The 25272-nt window shown below is 47.8% G+C and overlaps 1 protein-coding gene across 1 annotated transcript in view; it reads right to left on the reverse strand.

Annotated features, from left to right (window-relative positions):
- Positions 1 to 24839, reverse strand: part of LOC146861822 (uncharacterized) — a 627622-nt gene extending 602783 nt beyond the window's left edge. The window contains exon 1 of the mRNA XM_085643200.1: positions 24700 to 24839. The gene's annotated coding sequence lies outside the window, so the exon portion shown is untranslated. The remainder of the gene's footprint in view (positions 1 to 24699) is intronic.
- Positions 24840 to 25272: the final 433 nt, after the last annotated feature.

Genomic DNA, 25272 nt, shown 5'->3' on the forward strand with positions numbered 1-25272 from the left:
GAAAAGCTCTAGGGGAACGTTAGGAGGAACCCCACCTCCGGGTGGAGGGGTGTTGCAAGTAAGGAATTTTCCTTTAAGAGAAGTACAGAATGGAGGATACGTGCATGTACCCTGGAGCAGGGGTGATCTGGCAGCATTTACGAATGAATTTCCCCGGCTTAGGGAGAAGCCCGCAGAGTGGTATAAGCAGGTTGATCGCTTTGTTAAGATCTCGAAAGTATCGTGGATCGATCTGAATACCTTATTTGATATTGTGGTTCCGGGAGATTTGTGGACAGCATGCAAGGTTGCCATTGATTGGCCGGATTATGAGCCCGATAGGAATTTGATTACGAATGGTCCGTCACCAGTGGTGATGAGGATGTACGAGAAAGTGATTACTTGGCTGAAGTCGAAAGTCTCATCACAAGACATTGATTGGGTGAAGATAGATAGGACAATGCAGGAGCCTAAGGAGACGGTACATGAATTCTATGAGAGACTCTTGCAGGCTTTTAAGCAGTATAGTGGCCTAGATGTGTTAGAGATTAAAGATATGGGACAGTTTGTTTCTAAGTTTGTGTTGGGATTGAAGCCAGAGGTTAGTCTCATGATACAGCAGCATTTGATTTGTTGGCAGAATAAGCCTGTTGATGAGATTTTACGATACGCCAGGTACTGCACAGATGAGATTGAATCGAAACATAAAAAGCTGAAAGACAACCTGATGCTTGTACAGATGCAAACCGCTGAGGGACAGCCTAATGGGGGACCATTGTTAAGGAGACAGGGAAATTATGAAGCAGGAAATCAGAACGTTCAGGGGCAAGGAAGGCCCAGATCAATAGACCCTAGGACAGGTATGGATGTAGCGATACTGAAAAAGACTACTGCATGTCATCAGTGTCACCAGGTCAGACACTGGAGACGCGAGTGCCCCCTGAACCCATGGAACCAGATGCAGCCGGAAGGAGAAATAGTTCAGGTCCCTGGGGCGGAGGCGGTACACACGGTGACTAGACCTAAAATGATAAAAGGGGGGACCGGTGTTCCGCAGGTGCAGGTTCCCCAGCCACCCAGAATACAGAATGTACAGCAGGGAGCTCGGACTTATTTGCAGATGCCAATGTATGAAGTGAGTGAGGAAAAAGATATCAACCCGTCACCACGATCATGTTTAAAGGGAGATAACGATTGCATGCTTAGAGCCATCCTAGAGGTAGATCAGAGAGGACCCTTTGTGGAAGCAGACCTTGATGGTCACCCTACAACCTTCTTGGTTGATACGGGGGCTACCAAATCGACTATAAGATCCAAAGGGGTTCCAGGTTTAGCTCTTTCTGGACAAAGTATCCAGGTCGTTGGTGTGGCAATTGATCAGTCCACTGACAGAGCCAATTCCGATCCAGATAGGAAACTTCAGTGACAGACACCAGTTCGTGGTGTGCGATTCTAGTCCGGTTTGCCTATTAGGGAGAGACTTATTGTGCAAGCTCAACTGCACGATTTACTGTACCCCGAAAGGAGTGGAGGTACAGACGAGAGATGATGATGCAAACTTTAAGGTTGAGAATCAGCGTGTGTATGTGGAAATGTACCCAGCATTGACGGTGGAGGAGCTTCCACTTGATCTGAGGGACTCAGTGTCTATTGACGTGTGGGACCTCAGTGGAGAAGAGATTGGCTTAGTCAAGGGCGTAGACCCAGTGAAAATCCAGATTAAGCCAAACGTGGAGTTCCCGAGGACACCTCAGTATAAGTTATCTCCTGACACTATTGCAGGGATTAAACCTGTGATTGAGTCAATGATTAAGGAGGGAATACTAATGGAAATCATGGGTAGCCCATGTAATTCGCCTATCATGGGACTGCAGAAACCAAGTGGGAAATTTAGGATTATGCAAGATTTGCGAAAAATAAACGAAATAGTTGTTCCATGTTGTCCACTGGTACCGAATCCATCTGTGATCCTATTTCAGATCCCATGTGAAGCTGAATGGTTCACAGTGATTGACTTGTGTCAAGCCTTTTTCTCGATTCCTCTACATGAGGAGAGCCGATTTCTTTTTGCATTTAGGCTGGAAAATCGTGTGTTAACATGGTGTCGTATCCCACAGGGGTATACAGACAGCCCATCTATCTTTAATCAGATCTTGACGAAAAATCTCGAAGGTCTTGTGTTGCCACAGAATTCTGTCCTAGTGCAATACATTGACGATCTGCTTGTTGCGTCAGAAACGGAAGACGCTTGCAGGATTGATACCGTAGCTCTGTTGAATTACCTGGGAGAGAATGGTCATAAGGTGTCTCCAAACAAATTGCAATACTGTTTGAGCGAGGTACAGTATTTAGGGCACCGAATTGAGAAAGGCAAGAGAAAGGTGTCTCCAGACCGCACTGATGCGATTCTGAGAATGGCAGTTCCCTCGACTCAGAGGGAAGTCAGAATGTTTTTGGGAATGGTGGGCTATTGCCGCCAGTGGATCCCAAATTTTTCCTTTGAAGCGAAGCCTTTACAGCGGCTGATGCGGAAGGATGTAAGTGATCCGGTACCATGGGACGACGACTGCTTAAGGTCATTTCTGAGGCTGAGAGAAGCCTTATGTAGCGCTCCTGCGTTGGGAATGCCAGATTATAACAAAGCATTCGCATTATTCTGCTGCGAGAGGGAAGGTTGCGCATTAGCAGTGTTGACTCAGAATCATGAAGGTGTCCGTAGACCAGTTGCCTATTTTTCAGCTACTCTAGATCCAGTAGCTTCTGCGTTGCCCGGATGTCTCAGGTCCGTTGCTGCAACAGGTGTCAGTATCGAAAGATGTGAGAGCATTGTGATGGGTCATCCGCTTACTGTTCATGTGCCGCATTCTGTTGAACTGTTGATGACTAGGACTAAAACACAGCACCTCACGAATAATAGGCTGACTCGTTATGAGCAAGTCATCCTTGCTGCGGACAATGTGACGCTGAAGAGGTGTTCTGTTTTAAATCCTGCCACATTGTTGCCTATTCCAAATATAGATGATGATGAAGATTGTGAGGACCATGATTGTCTCAACGTGACTGAACTATGCACCAAACCAAAGCCTGACATTGTGGATGAACCTCTCCCAGTTTCAGATGAGATTTTCTTTGTGGACGGTTCATGTTGAAGAGACAGTGTCGGTCGACTGAGAGCAGCGTTTGCTGTATGTACCATCACTGGGGTGGTTGAAGCCGCTTGTCTAGAAGGAGTACACTCCGCACAGGTGGCTGAGCTTATTGCTCTGACTCGTGCCTGTTTGTCCGCTGATAAGATCCGTGTAACGATTTACACAGATAGTCAATATGGGTTTGGTGTTGTTCATGATTTCGGACAGCTATGGTCCCAGAGAGGGTTTATGACATCTTCAGGTTCACCCATCAGAAATGGGGATTATGTGGGACAATTGTTGGAAGCATTACAAGGTCCAGATGAAATTGCTGTTGTTAAATGTTCTGCACACACTAAAGGAAATGATTTTGTTTCATTGGGAAATAACTATGCAGATGAAGTTGCTCGATTTTGTGCAGAACAGGGATGCAATTTTACGGAGAAACATGTTGTGGAAAGCGAAGAGAAAACCGATTACGACATGATGTTAGCTATGGCAGACTCATGGGAGGAACTGAAACAGTTACAAGATGGGGTCTCTGATCAGGAGCGGGATAGCTGGATACGAGCTGGATGTGAGAAGGGAGATGTGGATATATGGGTTTCGAATGATGGACGAGCTGTGTTACCGGAATGTTTGCTGAATCCGATGGCGAGGTTGATACATGGTGCTGTACATCTTGGCAGAGATGCAATGATGCGAGTGTTTCGTCAGACATGGTACAATCCGAAGTTTCGGGCGGTAGCTGAAGCTGTGTGTCAGAGGTGTGTTACGTGTCAACAGAGGAATGTAGGAAAGAGGACAGCTGTGCGCTGAGTCACATAGGTAGGTCAGGTGGACCTTTCAATAGAATGCAGCTGGATTTTATTGAGATGCCAAAGTGTAATGGGTTGAGGTACATATTAGTCATAGTATGTGTCTTTTCCAGGTGGGTGGAGGCTTACCCGACACTTAGATGCGACACACTCACTGTAGCTAAGTTACTATTTAGAGAACTAATCCCGAGGTACGGTTTCCCGACCTCTTTTGAATCAGACAGAGGAACGCATTTCCACAGTGAAGTCATGAAGTTGCTTTGTGCTGCCTTGAATGTAGACCAGAGGTTACACTGCAGTTACCGACCAGAGGCTTCTGGAATTGTGGAACAAGTGAATGGGACTTTGAAAGCCCGAATGGCCAAAGTGTGTTCTTCAACATCATTGAAGTGGCCAGGTGCATTACCTTTGGTTCTCATGTGTCTCCGTAGTGTGCCTGATAGGAGGACTGGATTGCCACCCCATGAAATCCTCATGGGAAGAGCGATGCGCTTGGCAGCAATACCTGCCACTGCTTTGATTAATATCACTGATGATATGATTCTGGACTATTGTAAAGGCCTTGTTGACGTGGTCCGTTCTGTGTCTCAGCAGGTGCAGACAGCAACGGTTCCAGCCGCAAGTGACCTGTGCCACGACCTGTGCCCAGGGAACTGGGTGCTGGTGCGCAAACACGTGAGGAAGAGTTGCTTGGATGCTCGTTGGAGAGGGCCATTTCAGGTTATCCTTGTCACAAACACAGCAGTAAAGTGCGGAGGATTGCCGAACTGGGTGCATGCTTCCCATACCCGTAGAGTTCCAGCACCCTTGGAAGAAACAGCCCCGCTTGAAAATGAAAACCCAGCTGAGGTGGCAGAGCCATCTGAGAGGGCAAGTCAAGCTGTAGGGGTTGCTGAAGCAGCTGGTTGTGCACTGAACCAAGCTGAAAGAGAACGTGAAAGTAATATCGAACCGGATACGGGGGAAGAAGAAAGAGTTGCAGTGGGCAGTCCCGATTCAAATTCTGCTGAAGAAGAAAGCAGTGCACAGGGTATTGGAAGAGAGAGTAGAGGTGCCACAGAAGCAGAAAGGGTTTGGCCCGTGAGTCAGAGACGGGTAAATGTGAGATCAGCACCAAGAACAGATCTTGCCCCAGTTTCCGAAGAATCAGAAGCAGAGCAAGGTGACAAAGATCGACCCCAAGAGGCTATGAGAAGGTCAAAGAGAACAAGAGTGTCATGTCAAAAGTACGCCTCACCAGAGTGGGCATACTCGGTGACTGATGACAGGCTTACTGAACACGGGCAGGCTGAGGTCGATCACACTGGTCAACAATACTCCGTTTCCGAGAGTGGAAGTGTTGCTGAGGATTCCAGGATTGGAGATCGACGGAATATTGACCATCAATATTCCGAATCCGCCATTTCTGAGCATCATTCGTGGTTTGATTCTGGAAACGCTGGACTTCCCGACTTTCGCAGTTGTGCCAGCTCCACAAGAACTGACAACTCTTAAACTCGAAATCTTGCAGGGGGTCCTAGAGCTGTTGGGACCAGCAGTTATCCTAGACTGATTGTGAAAATTGTTGTAAATAAACTTGAAAAAGAAGATAACCTAGGCCCGAGTGGAAGAAGAATAAAATTAGGAACTTACCGTTGGAAAATTAAGAAGAGCTAGGGAAGTCTTGCTGACCTAAAGAGTTAAGAAACTGAACTTTGTGAGAGGGTTCCAGCTCAAGAGAGCAGCTGAGCTGAGTCGCTGGATGAGAAAAAGACTTTTGCCAGCAGAGATTGCATTGAACATCGAGAACATTCCAATGATGGCGGAGCCTGGAAACCCACACCGTAGAGCCAAAATAGTGATAGGCACACTGTTAGGGGTAGTGATAGCCGTTATATTTGCAGTTGTAGTAATTTCATACATGGTGGCCCACAGACAGCAGGGGGAGGTTCAGGGAATACCCACACCTATCACTCCAGGACAGAGAGGGGTCACTATTAGAGATCAGAAAGCTTTGACATTAGAGGAGAATCGTATGTTCCACATAGATTTGTCTAGAGCTGATTTTAAACTCAATGCTTATGCGAGGCTGTTGTATGAGTATGTTGATGCGATGGATGCGAAGGAGTTATTTGTGCATGCAGTTGCCCGCTTCAGTAGATGAGGGTATTAGATACCATCATCTCCCATTGACCTATGGGATTTCTTGTAGCTTATTGCTTAGTTTGTTTTATGACAGGAGGCAGTTTGAGTATTTCTTTTCAAATTACGATGCAGTACTTCCGGAAGTTCCGGCAATTAAGCATTTGAACAAGTATGATTACTATAAATCAGAAGATAGACTTCCAAAGTATTTCATTCCGACTGTGAAGCTAGACACAGCTTATGCTCATAGACATAATTTAACGTGCAGGTTGTCAGAGACTGAAAAGAAGTTCATAGGTCAGATAGAGGACAGGTATAGAAAACTGACCCAGACCCGAGATACAGGAGATAGCCCAGTTGTTAGACCTGTCAGCCCTTTGGGTGGTCCCTCCTCATCATTATTTATTTTGTCCCACTTTTGCCTCAAACCCTGTTTGAATTTTTCCTTTTTGGGAACCACCAGACTTTTTAGTGTTGCTGCAGATTCAGGGAGCCATTTTATCTACCCCTGAAACTTCTGTCTGAGGGCCTGGAGCACAAAATGGTGGCCACCTGTGACATCACCAGCATCCACTGGAACCTACCAGCACCTTCCAGAACATTCCAGAACTCTGTGACAGTTGGAGGCGGTTTAGAATGTTGGGAAGCTAAGACAGAGTGTTGGCAGTTGGAGCTGGCAGTTGGCACCTGACTGGTGAAGAGTGAGCAGCACAACAGTGAAGGAGGAAGGAGTGAAGCAGCAGGGGTGGAAACTTGTGCCTGGAGTGGGGTCCATAAACCCACCCTTGATACTAGTCCCTACTGACGGATCCCAGCCTGGAGCCCTGTGTGGGAAGAAGCCAGAAAAACCCATCCTAAGGACCTGGACAGCAGGAACAGGCCTTAGAAACAGAAAATAGCAAGATCCTGACCTGGAAACTGGTTTCCCTGGAGTCCGGCGTCGAGTAGCCTGAGACCTGGAGCCCGAGGTGGAGAAGCGGCGCTGACTGAAGAAGCAGACGTCGTACCCGGAGCCGCCTGAGGTCGTGAGAGGGCGCCGACGGAGGTCGTGAGGAATACCAGAGGTCGAGGAGGAAGTTAACCGAGGTCGAGCGAGCGGCGTCATCGGAGGAGTGAAGTCCGCCCTCCGGAGTCGTCGGAGACCGAGGTGAAGTGTACCGGAGGTCGGGAGTGAGGATCGCACTCCGGAGTCGCCCGGAACCTGAGGAGAGGAGCACCGGAGGTCGGGGGTGAGGATCGCACTCCGGAGTCGCCGGAAGTCGACATCGAGGCCAGGCCGGCCGACGTCATCGAAGCCGAGAGCGCCATCGGACCGGAGCCGCCCGAAGTCGACATCGAGTAGAGACTGCCCGACGCCGTCGAATCGGAGGTCGAGATCGAACCGAGGCCGCCGACATCGGACCGGAACCGCCTACCGGCGTCGTCAAGAACTGACATTGTGCCGAGGCCGCCGAGATCGAACCGGAACCGCCTCACGGCATCGACACGACTCCAGCGGCGTCGGAACATCAGAAAAAGGGCAGTAAGTGGAGTAGAGGGCGCCTAAGGCCCTGTGGAGACCTGAGAGACTGCTCTAAGGGGCTAGGGAGGTGCTGGAACCAACCTGACTGTGCCAGGGGTGAATTGGGACTAACCTAGAGAGGTTGTGTGGAGAGAGAAAGCCAGGGCACTGGTATTCCCCCCTTGATCTACCTCAGTTTAGGCCTCAGCCTTGTCCCAGCCAGGGAGTAGACCCCCTCAAGCCTTCCACGACCCTACAAGCTGTGCCTGGGCCAAATCAGCCCTTAGGAATTGAAAAGTGATCTGATTACATGAGTGTTGCTGTATACTTTTAATTATTTATTGGGGGCACTGTATTTATTGTGTTTTACCTATTTATTGCTTCACTATATTTATTGGTCCACAGGACTTGTTGATGCACAATATTTATTGGTGACAGTATTTATTGCCTCAGAATATTTAATTGCCTGTATTACCTGCACTTATATTTATGTCCTTTATATTTATGATCACCCCTATTTATTGAATCTTCAGACAGTATTTATTTGACCTGCACTATTTAAAATTTGTATATTGTGATTGACTTATTTATTTTCCCAATCAGCAACTAAGAGAAAAAGATAAAGAAAGATATTTTCATAATTTTTACGGTGTAGAGTCGTTTTTGGAACGGATGCACGCATGGTTATTGTATGGGTATATTGTATGCTTAGCACGGTGCCTGTTTCCTGACCACTCGAGCCAAGCTACCACAGTGTGTTCGGGAAGTCCACCACCACCCTGCGGAGTGGGAGTGGGTATCTCCAACATAATTGGTGTTCAGTGGTGGGATAGAGCTGTGCCTACGTATACTCAACAATAACTGTGGGTAGTCCATAGGCCTACACCGGGAGTTTTCTCAAAGCGGCCTTCCTAATTGTGGGTTTTTGTTTTTTCCAAATTTACTCTGGTGGTGGGAGGAGGTATTATTAAAGGTACCCCCCTGCATTGTTACTGCACAAAACCTGTCCTCTAACCTGAGTGGGCGAGATGGAGTTTGTACTAGAAAATCTAGAAACGTACACAGTGGCCCAACTCAGGGAGTTTTGCCAGCGGGAGGGGGTGTACTGTCCCCCAGGAGCAAAGAAGGGTGCACTCCAAACCAGCTTAAGGGCTTGGGGGGAGGCACGCAGGGAAAGCAAGGCTGAGGAGGAAGACAGGGATGGAGAGCCTGACCCCGAGGGGGCTGAGATGTACCAACCTGAGGTGGGGAACCTGTCAGCAGGGCCCAGGACACTTTCTAGGGAGGGCAGCCGTGCCTCTAGCGGTGGCTTATCTGAAGTGGAGTTAGCAGACCGGAGGGAGAAAAGACAGCTCACATGGGACTTAGCAAGGCTGGAAAAGGAGAAGGAGGAGCAGAGGATGGCCCATGAATTACGACTGAAAGAAATAGATCTTCAGATCTTGAGAATCGGGGCACAACCTGTTCCTAATGGTGGCAGCCAAATCCAAGAGATCACCAGGGAACCCAAACCTTACCTGCCAAAGGACATAGTAGCTAGCTATGGGGTGGGTGACGATATCGCCAAGTGGCTAGCGGCCTATGAGGTCTCGTTGAGGGCCCATGGGGTTCCAGTGAAGTATTGGGGGGGGGGATTGTACAAGTACATGCCTCCAGCTGGTAGGGATGCTTCATTGGCCCTCGAAGAGGATGAGCAGACCCACTACCCCACCATGAAACTGGCGCTCATCAGAAAGTTTGGACTAACACCTGAAAAGTACAGACAGAAGTTCAGGGGTAGTCACAAACTGGGCACACAGAATTGGGTGGACTTCCTGGACTATGCAAAGAAGGCACTGGAAGGTTGGATTCAGGGCAGTGAAGTGAGAAACTACGAGGAGTTGTTTGACCTAGTACTGAAGGAACACCTGCTCGAGAAATGTTTCCCTGAACTGCGGCAACACCTGGTGGATAGCAAGCTGACCAGTCCCCGGAAGCTTGCTGAGGAGGCGGACATTTGGGCTAGTACCCGGCTGTCCACAAGGGGGACTGGAGGGGATACTCAAAAGGCCGGACAGGGCGCCCCCCAGAAGAAAGAGGGAGGGGAAAAGAAAAAGGAGTTCTCCAAAGGCCCCCAAAATAACTTCCAAGGGAAGGGAACAGGATTCACCCCTAGGGCTAACCCACCCAGAAACCCTAATCCTGGCCAGAGTCAGCAGCCAAGGGTTGTCCATTGCTATGAGTGCGGTGGCGTTGGACACTATAAAGGAGATCCGAAGTGCCAGAAACGACCACCCCCTCCCATTGGAGGAAAGACCCCCGGAGTAGCTAGTGTAGTGCTCGGGGAGGAGATGCCCTTAACTAAGGGAAGGGAGTGGGCGGGTGTCACTTTAGTGTCCCTGGGAGAACGGGAGATGGTTCCTAAGATCCAGGTGCCCGCAAACACCGCAAAGTATGGGCAGTGGGTCACCATCAACGGCCAGAGAGGGGAGGCTCTGAGAGACACAGGAGCCAGTATGACTATGGTGCGTAGCCAACTGGTGTCTCCAGAGCAGGTAATTCCCGATGTACTCCACCCAGCCGCGATGGCTGACGGCAGAACAGGCCACTATCCCGTGGCCGAGGTTCCCTTTGAATGGGGGGGGGTTGCAGGTTCACTTCGAGTTGCCGTAAGCCCTGCCGTGCCAGTCGATTGTCTGCTGGGGAATGACATGGAGCACAACGCTTGGAAGGAGGTGGAATACCGGACTCACACTGAGATGCTGGGTACACCTGACTGGGCCTGTGTTAGCACAAGGTCCGCGACTACCCGAAGAGGGAGTTCATTCCGGCTGGAGCCTGGAACAAAGGCCCAGCCAGCTGCCAGTCAAGGGAAGAACCGAGGACAGGAGGAGCCTGCCTCGGCGTCCCCACCCCGTAGGACGGATAGGCCACCGGAGGTGGTGGACCAGGAGTCTGCGGTGGGGGACGTTACCAACCTGGAGGACCTACCCATCCCGGCCGAGTGGCACGTGGAGGGAGGCCCGTCCAGGGAGGAATTCTGCCAGGGCCAGAGGGAGTGCCCTACCCTTGAGGGGCTGAGGCGACAGGCCGAAGCCCAGGCAGCAGGGAACGTTGAAGGGAACTACAGTGTTTACTGGGAGGATGGCCTCCTCTACAGTGAACCCAAGGCACCCCTACACGGATCGTCACGAGCCTTGGTAGTCCCTCAACGTTATCGAGCCTTCCTTCTGGAGTTGGCTCACGAGATACCATTGGCAGGACACCTGGGGCAAGACAAGACCTTCGCCCGTCTTGTCCCACACTTTTATTGGCCTCAGATGAAAGTGTCGTCCGATACCTACTGCCGGACATGTGTGTCTTGCCAAGCCAGTGGGAAAACAGGGGTGAAGCTGAAAGCTCCCCTGGAACCACTTCCTGTCGTTAGCACCCCCTTTGAAAGGGTGGGCATCGACATTGTGGGTCCATTAGATCCACCGACTACAGCTGGTCACAGGTTTATCCTGGTTCTGGTGGATCATGCCACACGGTACCCAGAGGCAATACCTCTGAGGACCATAACAGCACCTGTTGTGGCTAGGGCCCTGATGGGAATCTTTACCCGAGTGGGTTTTCCCAAGGAAGTTGTGTCCGACAGGGGGACCAACTTCATGTCAGCGTACATGCGGGCCATGTGGAAGGAGTGTGGAGTGACCTACCGGTTCACCACTCCTTACCACCCCCAGACCAATGGTCTGGTGGAGAGGTTTAACAAAACCTTGAAAGGCATGATCAGAAGTCTGCCTGAAAGCCTGCGGAGGAAATGGGACGTCCTCCTACCCTGTTTACTCTTTTCCTACAGGGAAGTGCCACAGAAGGGAGTGGGCTTCAGCCCCTTCGAGCTTCTGTATGGGCACCCTGTACGTGGACCTCTCAACCTGGTGAGAGACGGATGGGAAAGAACTCCCAGAAAGCTTCCCCAGGATGTGGTGAGCTACATGCTGGCCTTCCGGAGCCAAATGGCTAAGTTGTGGAAGCAAGCTTCTGACAACTTGGAAGCCAGCCAAGCAGTGATGAAGGCGTGGTATGACCACAACGCTCACCCGGTGGAGTTGGAGCCTGGCCAGAAGGTGTGGGTGATCGAACCAGGAGAGCTTAGTGCCCTCCAGGATCGCTGGTCAGGACCCTTTGAGGTGTTGGAGAAGAAGGGTAAGGCTACCTACTTGGTGGACCTGAAGACCCCTCGTCAGCCCCTGCGGGTGCTGCATGCCAACCGCCTCAAACCCCACCACGAGAGGCCCGAAGTCATCTTGATGATGGTGACTGACGGAGGAGAGGACGTGGAAAGCGAGCCTCTCCCTGATCTGTTTGCGTCTCAAGAAAAGGATGGGTCGGTGGAGGGAGTGATTCTCTCCCCATCTCTAACTCCTGAACAGCAGGAGGACTGTCGCCAGGTCCTGGGGCAGTACTCTTCGTTGTTCTCCCTTGTCCCGGGTAGGACTCACCTGTGCGTCCATGACGTGGACACAGGAGACAGCCCACCTGTGAAGTCCAAGATCTACCGGATGTCAGACAAGGTGAAGGCCAGCATTCATAGTGAAGTCACTAAGATGCTGGAGCTAGGAGTGATTGAACCTTCTAGCAGCTCCTGGTCTAGTCCGGTGGTGTTAGTACCGAAAGCTGCACCACCGGGTGCCCAACCAGAACTGAGGTTCTGTGTGGACTACCGGGGACTGAATTCAGTGACAAAAACTGATGCTCATCCGATCCCTAGGGCGGATGAATTGATTGACCGGCTGGGAGCTGCCCAATATCTAAGTACCTTTGACCTAACTTCTGGGTACTGGCAGATCTCTTTGACTGATGGAGCAAGGGAAAGGTCAGCCTTCTCCACGCCCAATGGCCACTACCAGTTCTGTGTGATGCCCTTTGGGCTCAAGAACGCACCTGCCACGTTTCAGCGCCTGGTAAACCAGATCCTCACCGGAATGGAGAGTTTCTCTGCTGCTTATCTGGATGACATAGCCGTCTTCAGTAACAGCTGGGAGGATCACTTGCGTCACCTGCAAGCTGTTCTCCAGGCCCTGAGACAAGCTGGATTGACGATCAAGGCCAGCAAGTGCCAGATCGGGCAGGGGTCGGTAGTGTACCTTGGACACTTGGTGGGTAGGGGAGCGGTGCAACCCCTCCAGGCGAAGATCGAGGCCATCATGGCCTGGGAACCCCCCAAGACACAGACTGAGGTCCGAGCATTTTTGGGCCTCACGGGATATTACCGCCGCTTCGTGAAGGGGTACCGTACCATCGTAGCCCCCCTCACGGAGCTCACGTCCAAGAAACAACCTCGACGGGAAGTCTGGACGGAGGCTTGTCAGCAGGCCTTTGGGAGATTGAAGAAAGCCATGTGCGAGGCCCCGGTCTTAAGGGCCCCAGACTTTTCCAAGAAGTTCATTGTCCAGACAGATGCATCAGAACATGGCATTGGGGCAGTGTTATCGCAACTCAACGAAGAGGGTCTGGATCAACCCGTGGTCTTCCTATCCCGGAGACTACTTCCCAGGGAACAGAAGTGGAGTGCAATAGAGCGTGAAGCCTTTGCAGTGGTATGGGCTCTGAAGAAGTTGCGGCCATACCTGTTTGGCTCGCACTTCCTGGTTCAGACCGACCACAGACCCCTTTGCTGGCTGATGCAGATGAAGGGGGAGAATCCCAAGTTGTTGAGGTGGTCTATTTCCCTACAGGGAATGGACTTTCAGGTGGAACATCGGCCTGGAGTGGACCACGCCAATGCAGACGGTCTCTCAAGGTATTTCCGCCTTAGTGATGAGAACTCCCAAGGGGTTGGGTAGCTCTCCCCACTTTCAGCTGGGGGGGACGCGTGTTAGACCTGTCAGCCCTTTGGGTGGTCCCTCCTCATCATTATTTATTTTGTCCCACTTTTGCCTCAAACCCTGTTTGAATTTTTCCTTTTTGGGAACCACCAGACTTTTTAGTGTTGCTGCAGATTCAGGGAGCCATTTTATCTACCCCTGAAACTTCTGTCTGAGGGCCTGGAGCACAAAATGGTGGCCACCTGTGACATCACCAGCATCCACTGGAACCTACCAGCACCTTCCAGAACATTCCAGAACTCTGTGACAGTTGGAGGCGGTTTAGAATGTTGGGAAGCTAAGACAGAGTGTTGGCAGTTGGAGCTGGCAGTTGGCACCTGACTGGTGAAGAGTGAGCAGCACAACAGTGAAGGAGGAAGGAGTGAAGCAGCAGGGGTGGAAACTTGTGCCTGGAGTGGGGTCCATAAACCCACCCTTGATACTAGTCCCTACTGACGGATCCCAGCCTGGAGCCCTGTGTGGGAAGAAGCCAGAAAAACCCATCCTAAGGACCTGGACAGCAGGAACAGGCCTTAGAAACAGAAAATAGCAAGATCCTGACCTGGAAACTGGTTTCCCTGGAGTCCGGCGTCGAGTAGCCTGAGACCTGGAGCCCGAGGTGGAGAAGCGGCGCTGACTGAAGAAGCAGACGTCGTACCCGGAGCCGCCTGAGGTCGTGAGAGGGCGCCGACGGAGGTCGTGAGGAATACCAGAGGTCGAGGAGGAAGTTAACCGAGGTCGAGCGAGCGGCGTCATCGGAGGAGTGAAGTCCGCCCTCCGGAGTCGTCGGAGACCGAGGTGAAGTGTACCGGAGGTCGGGAGTGAGGATCGCACTCCGGAGTCGCCCGGAACCTGAGGAGAGGAGCACCGGAGGTCGGGGGTGAGGATCGCACTCCGGAGTCGCCGGAAGTCGACATCGAGGCCAGGCCGGCCGACGTCATCGAAGCCGAGAGCGCCATCGGACCGGAGCCGCCCGAAGTCGACATCGAGTAGAGACTGCCCGACGCCGTCGAATCGGAGGTCGAGATCGAACCGAGGCCGCCGACATCGGACCGGAACCGCCTACCGGCGTCGTCAAGAACTGACATTGTGCCGAGGCCGCCGAGATCGAACCGGAACCGCCTCACGGCATCGACACGACTCCAGCGGCGTCGGAACATCAGAAAAAGGGCAGTAAGTGGAGTAGAGGGCACCTAAGGCCCTGTGGAGACCCGAGAGACTGCTCTAAGGGGCTAGGGAGGTGCTGGAACCAACCTGACTGTGCCAGGGGTGAATTGGGACTAACCTAGAGAGGTTGTGTGGAGAGAGAAAGCCAGGGCACTGGTATTCCCCCCTTGATCTACCTCAGTTTAGGCCTCAGCCTTGTCCCAGCCAGGGAGTAGACCCCCTCAAGCCTTCCACGACCCTACAAGCTGTGCCTGGGCCAAATCAGCCCTTAGGAATTGAAAAGTGATCTGATTACATGAGTGTTGCTGTATACTTTTAATTATTTATTGGGGGCACTGTATTTATTGTGTTTTACCTATTTATTGCTTCACTATATTTATTGGTCCACAGGACTTGTTGATGCACAATATTTATTGGTGACAGTATTTATTGCCTCAGAATATTTAATTGCCTGTATTACCTGCACTTATATTTATGTCCTTTATATTTATGATCACCCCTATTTATTGAATCTTCAGACAGTATTTATTTGACCTGCACTATTTAAAATTTGTATATTGTGATTGACTTATTTATTTTCCCAATCAGCAACTAAGAGAAAAAGATAAAGAAAGATATTTTCATAATTTTTACGGTGTAGAGTCGTTTTTGGAACGGATGCACGCATGGTTATTGTATGGGTATATTGTATGCTTAGCACGGTGCCTGTTTCCTGACCACTCGAGCCAAGCTACCACAGTGTGTTTGGGAAGTCCACCACCACCCTGCGGAGTGGGAGTGGGTATCTCCAACACCAGTGGATTGGACGGATGAGGAGTGGTTGCACAAATCTAAGGGAAGTTATGGACCTATAGCATTAGATGAGGCACAGAGAGGGAATTTGTGTATTGGCCGTCCTCAAACTGCTACTGATAAGGTTTCAGTGGGGCATAGTACGTGTTCCCATACCTCTACCATGGAGGCATCTGCTAAGAACTTTATGCAAGGTCCGGTACAGGTGATTCCGACTGTGTATTATGTATGTGGGAAGAACGCCTATGTAAGACTGCCTGCGAATTGGTAGGGTATATGTTACTTGGCTATCATCTTTCCGAAGATTTATCATACTGAAGATTTGAATCTGCTAGAGACGGGACGTCATTCTAAAGTGCGCAGAGCTGCGAGTGCAGGAGCAGTGATTGGTGACATATATGGAGCGACTATACCTAGTTTGGGTGTGGTCCTGAATGATGTGAAAATAAGGAGATTGGCGACTGTGGTGGATGAATTGTCAATGAATACGGCAAGGTCATTGCTGTTGGTGAATGGATAGATGTTATCAATACGGAATATGGTTTTGCAAAATCGACTTGCGTTAGACGTACTATTGGCAAAAGAGGGCAGAGACTGTAAATTGTTGAAGGTCCAAGAATGTTGCACGTATATTCCAGACAATAGTAAGGACTTGGGGAGATATATAGATAACATTACTACCATTCATAAGGAGATTGTCGATTTGACCGAAGAGAATGTGTGGGAAAAGATTGGTCAGGGATTTGGTAAAGTGGGAACGTGGTTTGCGGACTTGGGAATGGGATTTCTTGGATCTGTGTTGAAGCCAATCATCATTGCTGTGGTTTGTGTGATTTGCTTGTGGGGACTCGTGAAGGCTTGGAAGGGGTACCAAGGAAACAAGGCTGAAAGAGCTCTTAGAGCAAATGAACAGAGAATGGCGAGATTGCAGGACAGACAATACCAGAATCTTAAAAGGATGGAAGGGATCCGACAGGGTAGAGTGATGACAAGTACCGTTTAAATCAGTTTATTCCCGAAGGAATGAGGATATGATGGTGTGATGACAGGTGTCATCAAAGGGTTTGAAAATTGTAGGGGTGCATTATATTCACTGTTAGTTGGCACCCGCATATAATCCACGTATACTCAGGTGTTGTGTGAAATGTATTAAGAAATGTATAAGCTATGTAGACTTAATATAGCCGTGTTAGAGATGTGCACACGTATTGTGAATGTATTCAGTAAAATGCACAATGATTAGCTTTCATGCAATGCAATGTATTAATCGTGTAACTTGGTAAAATACTTATGTAGGTTGCTTAACTCACATATATGAAAGTAAAAGTACTAATGCTTAGAATGTGATTTAATAGTGTGTTTAACCGAGTAGAGGCCAGAATTCACATATATTGTTGAGGAGAAAGGCCTGTTTGTTAGCGGAGTGCGGTAGGCCGATAGGATTTATGCTAGTAGAGGTTTTAGGCTGCAGTAAATTGTAAAGTTAAAAGATGCGAAGTATTTCTACATTCCATGATCTCACCGCAGGTGCAAGGACAGTTGCTTCGTTAGTAGAGAAGTCTTTGTTTAAGAGTTGAATTATGTAGAAAGCCAGACATGGGAGTACTTTGGAATGTGCCAATCGTAACTCCTAGTGCGGATGGTGTCTGGGACTCAAGGCCAAGCTGATGGACGATGGAAGATGGACAGCTCTGGATGGAAAAGTACTGGAAGAAGACCTGGTCGAGGAGGTGTGCCGGAGGGCGTGTTCTATGTTTTTGGGGTTTCGTATTAGGGACAGCACCCCGAGGGTGGAGCAGAGGAGAAGTAGGCGAGGAGCTAGAAGGAGCATTTTAGATCAAGCTCTCACTAAGTGAAGACTTCTTAGGAAGTTCACTTCTGACACCTTTTTGATGATTCCTTGGGTCTCAAGGGAATGCTAAGTAGGGATGACATCTAGCATAGAGTAGGGACAGAGATGAGTTGGATTCATGATTCCAAATATCGACATTGGCTTGGTAGTTATCTACCTCATGCTTTTAGAAGTAGTGCTTTTGTTTATTTTTAGCCGAATGCGGATTCTTCGTAGAGTAGCATTTGTGTTAGTGCCTATGTACTTGCTGTGCCTTGTATTGAGGTGCCTTTATCTGCAGATGTTTATGCTGATAATAAAAGCCCGAGAGCAAAGAGATTAAGTCTCGAGTCCTTGATTATGTTAAATTGCGGACATTATTTTCTGATAATTGTGTTTCCTCCCTCTACGCTATTGGGCAAGTAAAAAGGTCCATTCGACCAGAGTGGGTTCTTGGAGATAAATGGTAAACAAGAAACTGGGCCCCAGCAGACTCCAGAACACTCGGGATAGCTGAAAGGATTTTATTTTTCGAGCCGCGTTTGTCCATGTATGTATATATATAAATATACCATCAAAAAAAGGGGGGGGGACCAAGGAGCCAGTTAATGGTCCAGTGTCCATGCTCCCAAATATTATATTACCACAAAAAAGGTTGGGCACTGTTCCAAAGATAGGGTCCAGAGATTGACCCATATGTCTTATACAGAAGACAAAAAAGAAAAGATGGGAGTCCCAGGTTAAACAGACCCAAACCACAAGGGGGAAAGCACATGTCTTGCCTCTTGATGCCCTCACACACCCCGAGGGGTGTCATGCTTCATCATCGGGCTATGCTCCTCGTCAGGCCGGCGCTGCAATTCCCAACGGGCCCCCCGAAGGGTCACTTTCTCGGAGATCTTTTGAGGCATGCCGGATGGTGTATGAGGGTGTGTGGGGTGTGGATTTTAAATGAGGGTCGCTAGAATGTGTGTGAAGTGGATTAAAAATGGCTGGGGGTTATATTGATGTAGTAACCCTCCTGCCAAAATTAAAAAACTCTAATTTAGAGTATGGTCCCCAAGGACACATTGTACCTCGGTGTCATTAAAAACGGTCAACATGTTTCGCGCCTCTGTCGCTATTCAAGTCGTTGGCGCTTCATCAGGACCAAAGAAGTGTAAAAGGTAGTGAAAATGCACATGAGTGTGTGCGTGAATATAAAATTGAAAGATAAATACCCACAATATATGTCAGGGCGGGCCAATTGTACTGCTCCTGAGCATAACAATATATGTCAGGGCGGGCCAATTGTACTGCTCCTGAACATAACCTTCTTGTGGATTCTCTGACTTTCAGTGTTCAGTGACGCATAAGAATTCTCCTCCGTCTCTGCCTTACTAAGCAGCCTAGTAAGGCAGAGACGGAGGAGAATTCTTATGCGTCACTTTTGCACTTCTTTGGTCCTGATGAAGCGCCAACGACTTGAATAGCGACAGAGGCGCGAAACATGTTGACCGTTTTTAATGACACCGAGGTACAATGTGTCCTTGGGGACCATACTCTAAATTAGAGTTTTTTAATTTTGGCAGGAGGGTTACTACATCAATATAACCCCCAGCCATTTTTAATCCACTTCACACACATTCTAGCGACCCTCATTTAAAACCCACACCCCACACACCCTCATACACCATCCGGCATGCCTCAAAAGATCTCCGAGAAAGTGACCCTTCGGGGGGCCCGTTGGGAATTGCAGCGCCGGCCTGACGAGGAGCATAGCCCGATGATGAAGCATGACACCCCTCGGGGTGTGTGAGGGCATCAAGAGGCAAGACATGTGCTTTCCCCCTTGTGGTTTGGGTCTGTTTAACCTGGGACTCCCATCTTTTCTTTTTTGTCTTCTGTATAAGACATATGGGTCAATCTCTGGGCCCTATCTTTGGAACAGTGCCCAACCTTTTTTGTATATATAAATATATGCACACACTTTCCTAGCATATACTTACATGTAATTGTAACAGCATTCATGATAAAGGCATATACATAGAAAAGGCATATTAGTAGTAAATATTTGTGTGGTAAATGCATGTGTGGTAAAGGCATTTGCGTGGTAGTTGATGCATGGTAAAGGTATTGAGTGGTAATGGCGTCATTGCAATAGATGTTTCCATATTTCGGGTCTTTCTTGCTATATCCACAGTTTAGTCCTCATCCAAGAAGATTCGCTAATCTGACATTGGGTGTAAACGTTGCTTGCAGCTGAAATAAATCTGTCTTTCCCTGCACAATTTCCTTGAGGAACTGCCAGAGTAAAACTGCAAAGTGCTTAAGAATGTCCCCCTGGCTGTATTAAATTTCTAGTAAAACTTCTCAGTGGCCAACAATTTACAAATCTAATTGTATATTGATTCTTTATTGTATGATCACCAAAAACCATTCACAAATACAGTGCATGATGTCATAAAACATACTTCTGATTATTAAAGGGTCTATAAAATTATAAAATCAAATGTGTCCCATATATAAGATTTTAGAACATCTGGGGGTGCAGCAGAAAAGTGAAGAAGAGTCCCCAGGCAAAACTGAGTGCTTGAGCATGTGATTGGGTGTCATAAGGGCATACATATTATTATTATGTGCGTAGGCAGATATATGGGATAGTATTTACAAATACAGTGCATGATACGTCATAAAACTTGCATCTGATTATTAAAAGGTCTATAAAATTGTTAAAACATGTTTGTCTCATATCAAATTTTAAGACATCTGGGGGTGCGGCAGAGAAGCAAAGAAGAATCACCAGGCAAAACTGAAAGGCATAGGTGCTTGGGCATGCAATAGGGTGTCATACAGGCATGCATGTGATTATTGGATACGTGGGCAGGCATGTTGGATAGATTGTGAAACAGTACTCCTCCAAAAATAAACTGTACAATGTGAAAAAGATAAACAGTGGTGCGGGTAAACGGTATATAAAATCATATAGTGCCAGTGTAACTGCCACGGTAGATGATCGGTGGCTCATGTTTTGTTTGCTTTCATCACCAGTTCTTGCATTGTTCGTAGAGTCCTTCCAGCTGCTACATAGAATGTTAGATGTACTTTAGAGCCTCCTTACATGATCTTACACCGTTTTGGAGGAACATAGTTCTTAGATATAGTTGCCTCGGACCCAGCAAAGCTGGGCAACAACAGATATGCTCTGCTGATTCTGTATGATATTGTCACAAGCAACATCCACTGCTTCTTGGCAGTGTGTTTTTCCAATGGGCCCTGTAGTCCTGTATTGGTAATGTTCGGAGCCTAGTTCTCAAAACATTCTGGAGAGCTTGCCTTCCCAATCCTGCCTACAGATATGGTTGACATGAATTGACTTTGTGTTAATAGACAAGACCCTCTGCGCTGGGGATGTCTAATCCATTCAAGATCCTGTTGCCTTGAAGTGTTCTTGCCATTCTTCTTTAGCAGGCTTTTTAGGCCTGCCATTGTTAAGGGTGTGTCCATTAAAAGACATGCTGCCAGGCCCAATGTCTAGTTAGCCATCAAGAGGTACCTTAACCAGCGACTAGTATTATCATTAAAAACTGTTTGTAATGCATCTCTGATTGTGCCAGGGCCTGCCTTGATCACACAATAATGGGATTTTTTACATTAAATGTCCATTGCTGGAATATTGAACTCCAGGTGGATCAGTGTGCGCCTTGTTGAGTACGGAAGATTTAAAACCTTTCTAAAAGCCATGGTGTGCAGGCGCTCCAATTTGCCAGGGAAGGCGAGATGGCCGTAGCTCAGTGTTGGAATAAGCCTTGCTTGCATTACTCGTTGGATGCCCTCTGTTGAGTGGCTTTGGAGCTTATGATTTAATTTGCATAATCCATGTGTAAATGTAGCCGCTTTAGCCTCAAGTGCTTTGGCTTGAAGTGTTGGTCTACCAGTGTCTGAGAACTGTACTCCTAAATAAGTGTATTTGTTAGCAGTAGCATTCCTTAATGGGCCGAGATGCCATCCCAATAATTTTGGTTTATGGCCAAAAACCAGCACCTTTGTTTTTGTTGCATTGGCTTGAAGTTTATTTTTCATATTATAGAGTTGTAGAGACTCCAATGCCCTTTTCATGCCTATTCTAATTTGATCTAGTAGAGCGAGGTTGTCTGCGTACTGCATAATCAGAAGTCTGAGATGGCCTAGTTTGAGCAGAAAGATATTGGTTTTTAGGAGTGCCTCTCCCAAATCCGCAGTGTATAAGTTGAACAATGTGGGGACGATCCACAGCCCTGTTTTAGCCCTTTGCTCATGTAGATCTTAGCTGTTACATGTGTCTGTGTGAGCTTAATACGAACCCAAGTGCTGGTGTGGAGTGTCATAATGGCTGCCAGACGTTTCCTTTGGATGCCCCACTTTGCGAGTTTTGCCCACAGTATGTTGCGGTCAATGCCGCCAAAGAAGGCACTGTAGTTGACAAACCATGCAGTGAAGGGGTGGCGGCCTCTGTGGCCTTGCATTGCCAGGTATGATAGCGCAATGGCGTTGTCCAGTGTCAATGAATTGGCCCGAAATCTTGTCTGATATAGCGGTATAATTTGTTTTTTTGTTATCCATGCCTCTAGCTCTTTCAGGAGCACTTTTGCGAATGCCTTCCCGTCAACGTCCAACAATGCGATCAGTCTGTAGTTCTCCAGGTGGAAGGCATCCCATTAGGCCCTGGAGTCCCATCCTTCCTGATTCCCTTGAGCGTGGTTAGGGTTTCTTATTTTTTTGGGGCAAAATGCTCTGTCTCGTTCTCATTGGGGTGAGTACCCTCTACTTCCATGGTTTTAGCCATGGGTTTATCTTGATCACATAAAGCCTTGTTGCTTGGACTGCCCATTAATTGGAATATTTTACTATTTATTTGTCCAAGGACAAAACTGAAGTTCAACCTCCTAACAGCTTATATCACTCCAGTCTGTTGCGTGATAAAGGACAGATATACATTGTGCAAATGTTGTGGCCCATAGAGCTCTATCGGATGAATCAAAGCACACAACTAAGGATGTTCAGCAAATCAATGCATTCAGAAAATGTGAAACTCATTAGGCACAACTTCTCTTGGGCTCTCATGCTAACAACTAACTAATTTTCAATCTGGTTCCTACAGTCCCACACTTCGATGGGTCAGCACTGATTAGTGCCCAGGCTACTGCTGCAGGCTACTGCTGCAGCTCTTCTATCATGGTCCATTGTTTACATATATGATAGAGCTGGACCTGATGCTTTCTTTGAGAGAGAGTTGAAACAGATAGTCATGAGCAGGGAGTAGCACAGGCCCAAGCAGCTCCTGCAGTGAGGCGGAAGGCCAAGTTCTGCGGGCCCTCTCATCACACTACTCTGGCCAGAGATCTCCTGACTGAGTCTGGAGGGGGCCCCTCCACATGCCTTGCAGGGGGCACCCTCATGTTCTGTTATGCCAGTGTCTTGCGGCATACCCCATATGCAATCACAGCGTGTGTTTGAGTGTTATCATGAGGAGCTTCCTTTGGTTTGGCTGGCTGTCACTCTAAGGATCTTGAAATGAGCATTGCTTCCATTTTTTCATATGCACAGACTCTGATGTACTTGGCTTGGCTTCACCTATGGAAGCTACTTTGATGATGGTGCTGGAGAGCTATCAGTAGCACCTGAGCTACTCGTTCGAGACTCGTGTTCTAAAATATTACACCTCAAAGGCATGCCCACGGGTTGGGTGGATTAGGACGATGCTAACGTTAGTTTTCTCAAGATAAGGCACAAAATCAGTATATCAAAATACTGTCAATTAAGAAAGGGCTTGACCCAAGAAGTGAGTTCTAGGATGGAACTAGAAAATATTATGACATGTTATCACAAAATGTAAAAGGTACAATACAGAATAATTGAATGCAGAAACTGATGGGTTACATGGAAATCAATTGCCCTAAAGAATAAAACAGCATCCCTACTAGCACAGGAAAAGAATCATGGAAGATCTCAGGAGATTAACCCACCCCCATAAACAGGAGTTTATATAGGAAATGTACCAAAATACAAGAATGGAAAGTGCAGAATCATCATGGTGGGAGCAAATGAAATACAGTTTCAACTAATCAGAATACACACTTTAGAAACATCATACAGCCTACCACTTAAGCACTATCCCACTACGTGTATATTGATTCAGCCCCTCTGACCTAATGTCATCTGAAGGTGTCAGAACAAACGAGTTACATAAGAAACAGTGAAGCACTGTGAATGAATGCAATACTGCGTATGGATACTAAGTCCATGGAGACACAATACAATACTGAGCCCACGCTAGAGTCTCTTCTTCGAGAACAGTATCTATCGGGAATAAACAAACATGACTTGCGTGACAAAAATGCAGCAGAAAAAATAAACAGAGCACAAACAAAATGAGACATTCATTCTGAACAAGATGGCGTTAAGGCCTACCTGAGGCCTAGTTAGCATAATCCAGGAAAATGCACTTTAACGTGTCATATAAAAATAATTTCAAATGCAAACGCATCATGCCAATGTACACAGTAAGTCAACTATTCTGCACGATGTTAATAATGCAATATGTGAATAATATACAAGAGCTTCGACTATATATGCACTGGTAATGGAATGCATGGCCAGCTTTTGACTTCAGCTAGCTTAAGCACAGCCTTTTTTATACAAGACAAAACTCCTCTTGTCACAGCAGCTTAACGTCATCAAACACATCGTCAAATTGAAACCACTCACAAAACAGGCACAAAAGGTGAAGTCCCAAGAGGTGAAGTGACCCTACAGGGTCAGACAGGGTTCACTCAGCAATAAGTCAAAGCCACTTAACCTGATCTGAATGCCTTGCACTCTCCCCTCACGAGTGACAGCGTCACACGGCACCATTGTTGCCCTCATCAGACCGTCTGCACATGCGCAGACCAACTGAAAAATGGAGCATTTTGTGAAAAGAACATGCAATATCCCTCCCACTCCCGATGTCTTCTGCCAGACAGATGCAAAACCATGACAAGCAGTAGCTATCCGTTATGCTCTAGGATGTCATTCCAGAACAAGAATGTATTAAATCACAGACCCAGAGCTCCAGTCTTCACCGTAACATTCATACTCGTGGACTCCTTACTGCAGGCGCCACAAAGGCCTCTTCCGGTCCTCTAAAAACCGAGGGCCTGATGTTGAGTTTGCCCAGCGAAAGGGACTCTGAACTATGCCTTAATTATCGTACCTTGCTGCTTTCCCATACCAGATTTTAAAGGTGAAACTTGTCAACATGTATTTCATTTTTTAGTAGAAAAAACCCAAGACACATGTCAAAATAAGCCAAATATGGTATAATAAATACTTATTCCCCCGTTATGACAAAGAGGAAAATGAGGTATTTGCCGTACAGAGCACATACCTCACCTCGAGGTAAAGGACTACATTCTACACATCTTTCTAGATTCTGATCCATTTGTAATCAGGCAATCGTTAGCACAAGAGTTTACCTAAGGAACTGTAATTACCCACACACAAAATACACTCATCAAAGTACGAAACCTGCCTTTTGAAATCAAATTAGTCGCTCATAATGGCTCTTCGACCAAATCGCCTTCGGAAGTTGACTTGCTGCGCTGGTCAGAAATGTAGAAATCGCGTAGCACTGTAGGACGGTGGACTTCCCTCACTCAAGATGTTATCTCAAGGTCACCAGGCACGGACTGTTTCCTCCAGTGGCCAGGTCTGGGGCCCTGAGTTGTAGGATGATGCCAGGTTTCCTAATAAAGGGCATTATTACATGCATCAGCAAGACCCCCAGAGGCTTCAACAAACAAGGCGCTTTAGTCAAAGCTGTGTGCTTGAAGGTCTTGTGTAGCCGTCGTCTTTGCTGTTGAACAGTGAAGGATGGGAAGGGTCTCAAGCGTGAAGAGTGTGTCATAACCTTATAATTGTAGAGGTCTGACATCTTGTATTTATATTTGGCGACTTGGTGCGTCACAAGTCACCACTTATAAAGAAATGAATGACTGCAGTTTATACCTGGATCACCAACTACCATGCTTTATAATACCTTAAACTACAAACGATAAAAATGTCATACATGTTTTACATCTACAGATTGAAGTGTGACCATCTA

The sequence above is a fragment of the Triturus cristatus genome, chromosome 2_2, assembly GCF_964204655.1.
Source record: "Triturus cristatus chromosome 2_2, aTriCri1.1, whole genome shotgun sequence".
In the NCBI taxonomy this organism is placed as follows: domain Eukaryota; kingdom Metazoa; phylum Chordata; class Amphibia; order Caudata; family Salamandridae; genus Triturus; species Triturus cristatus.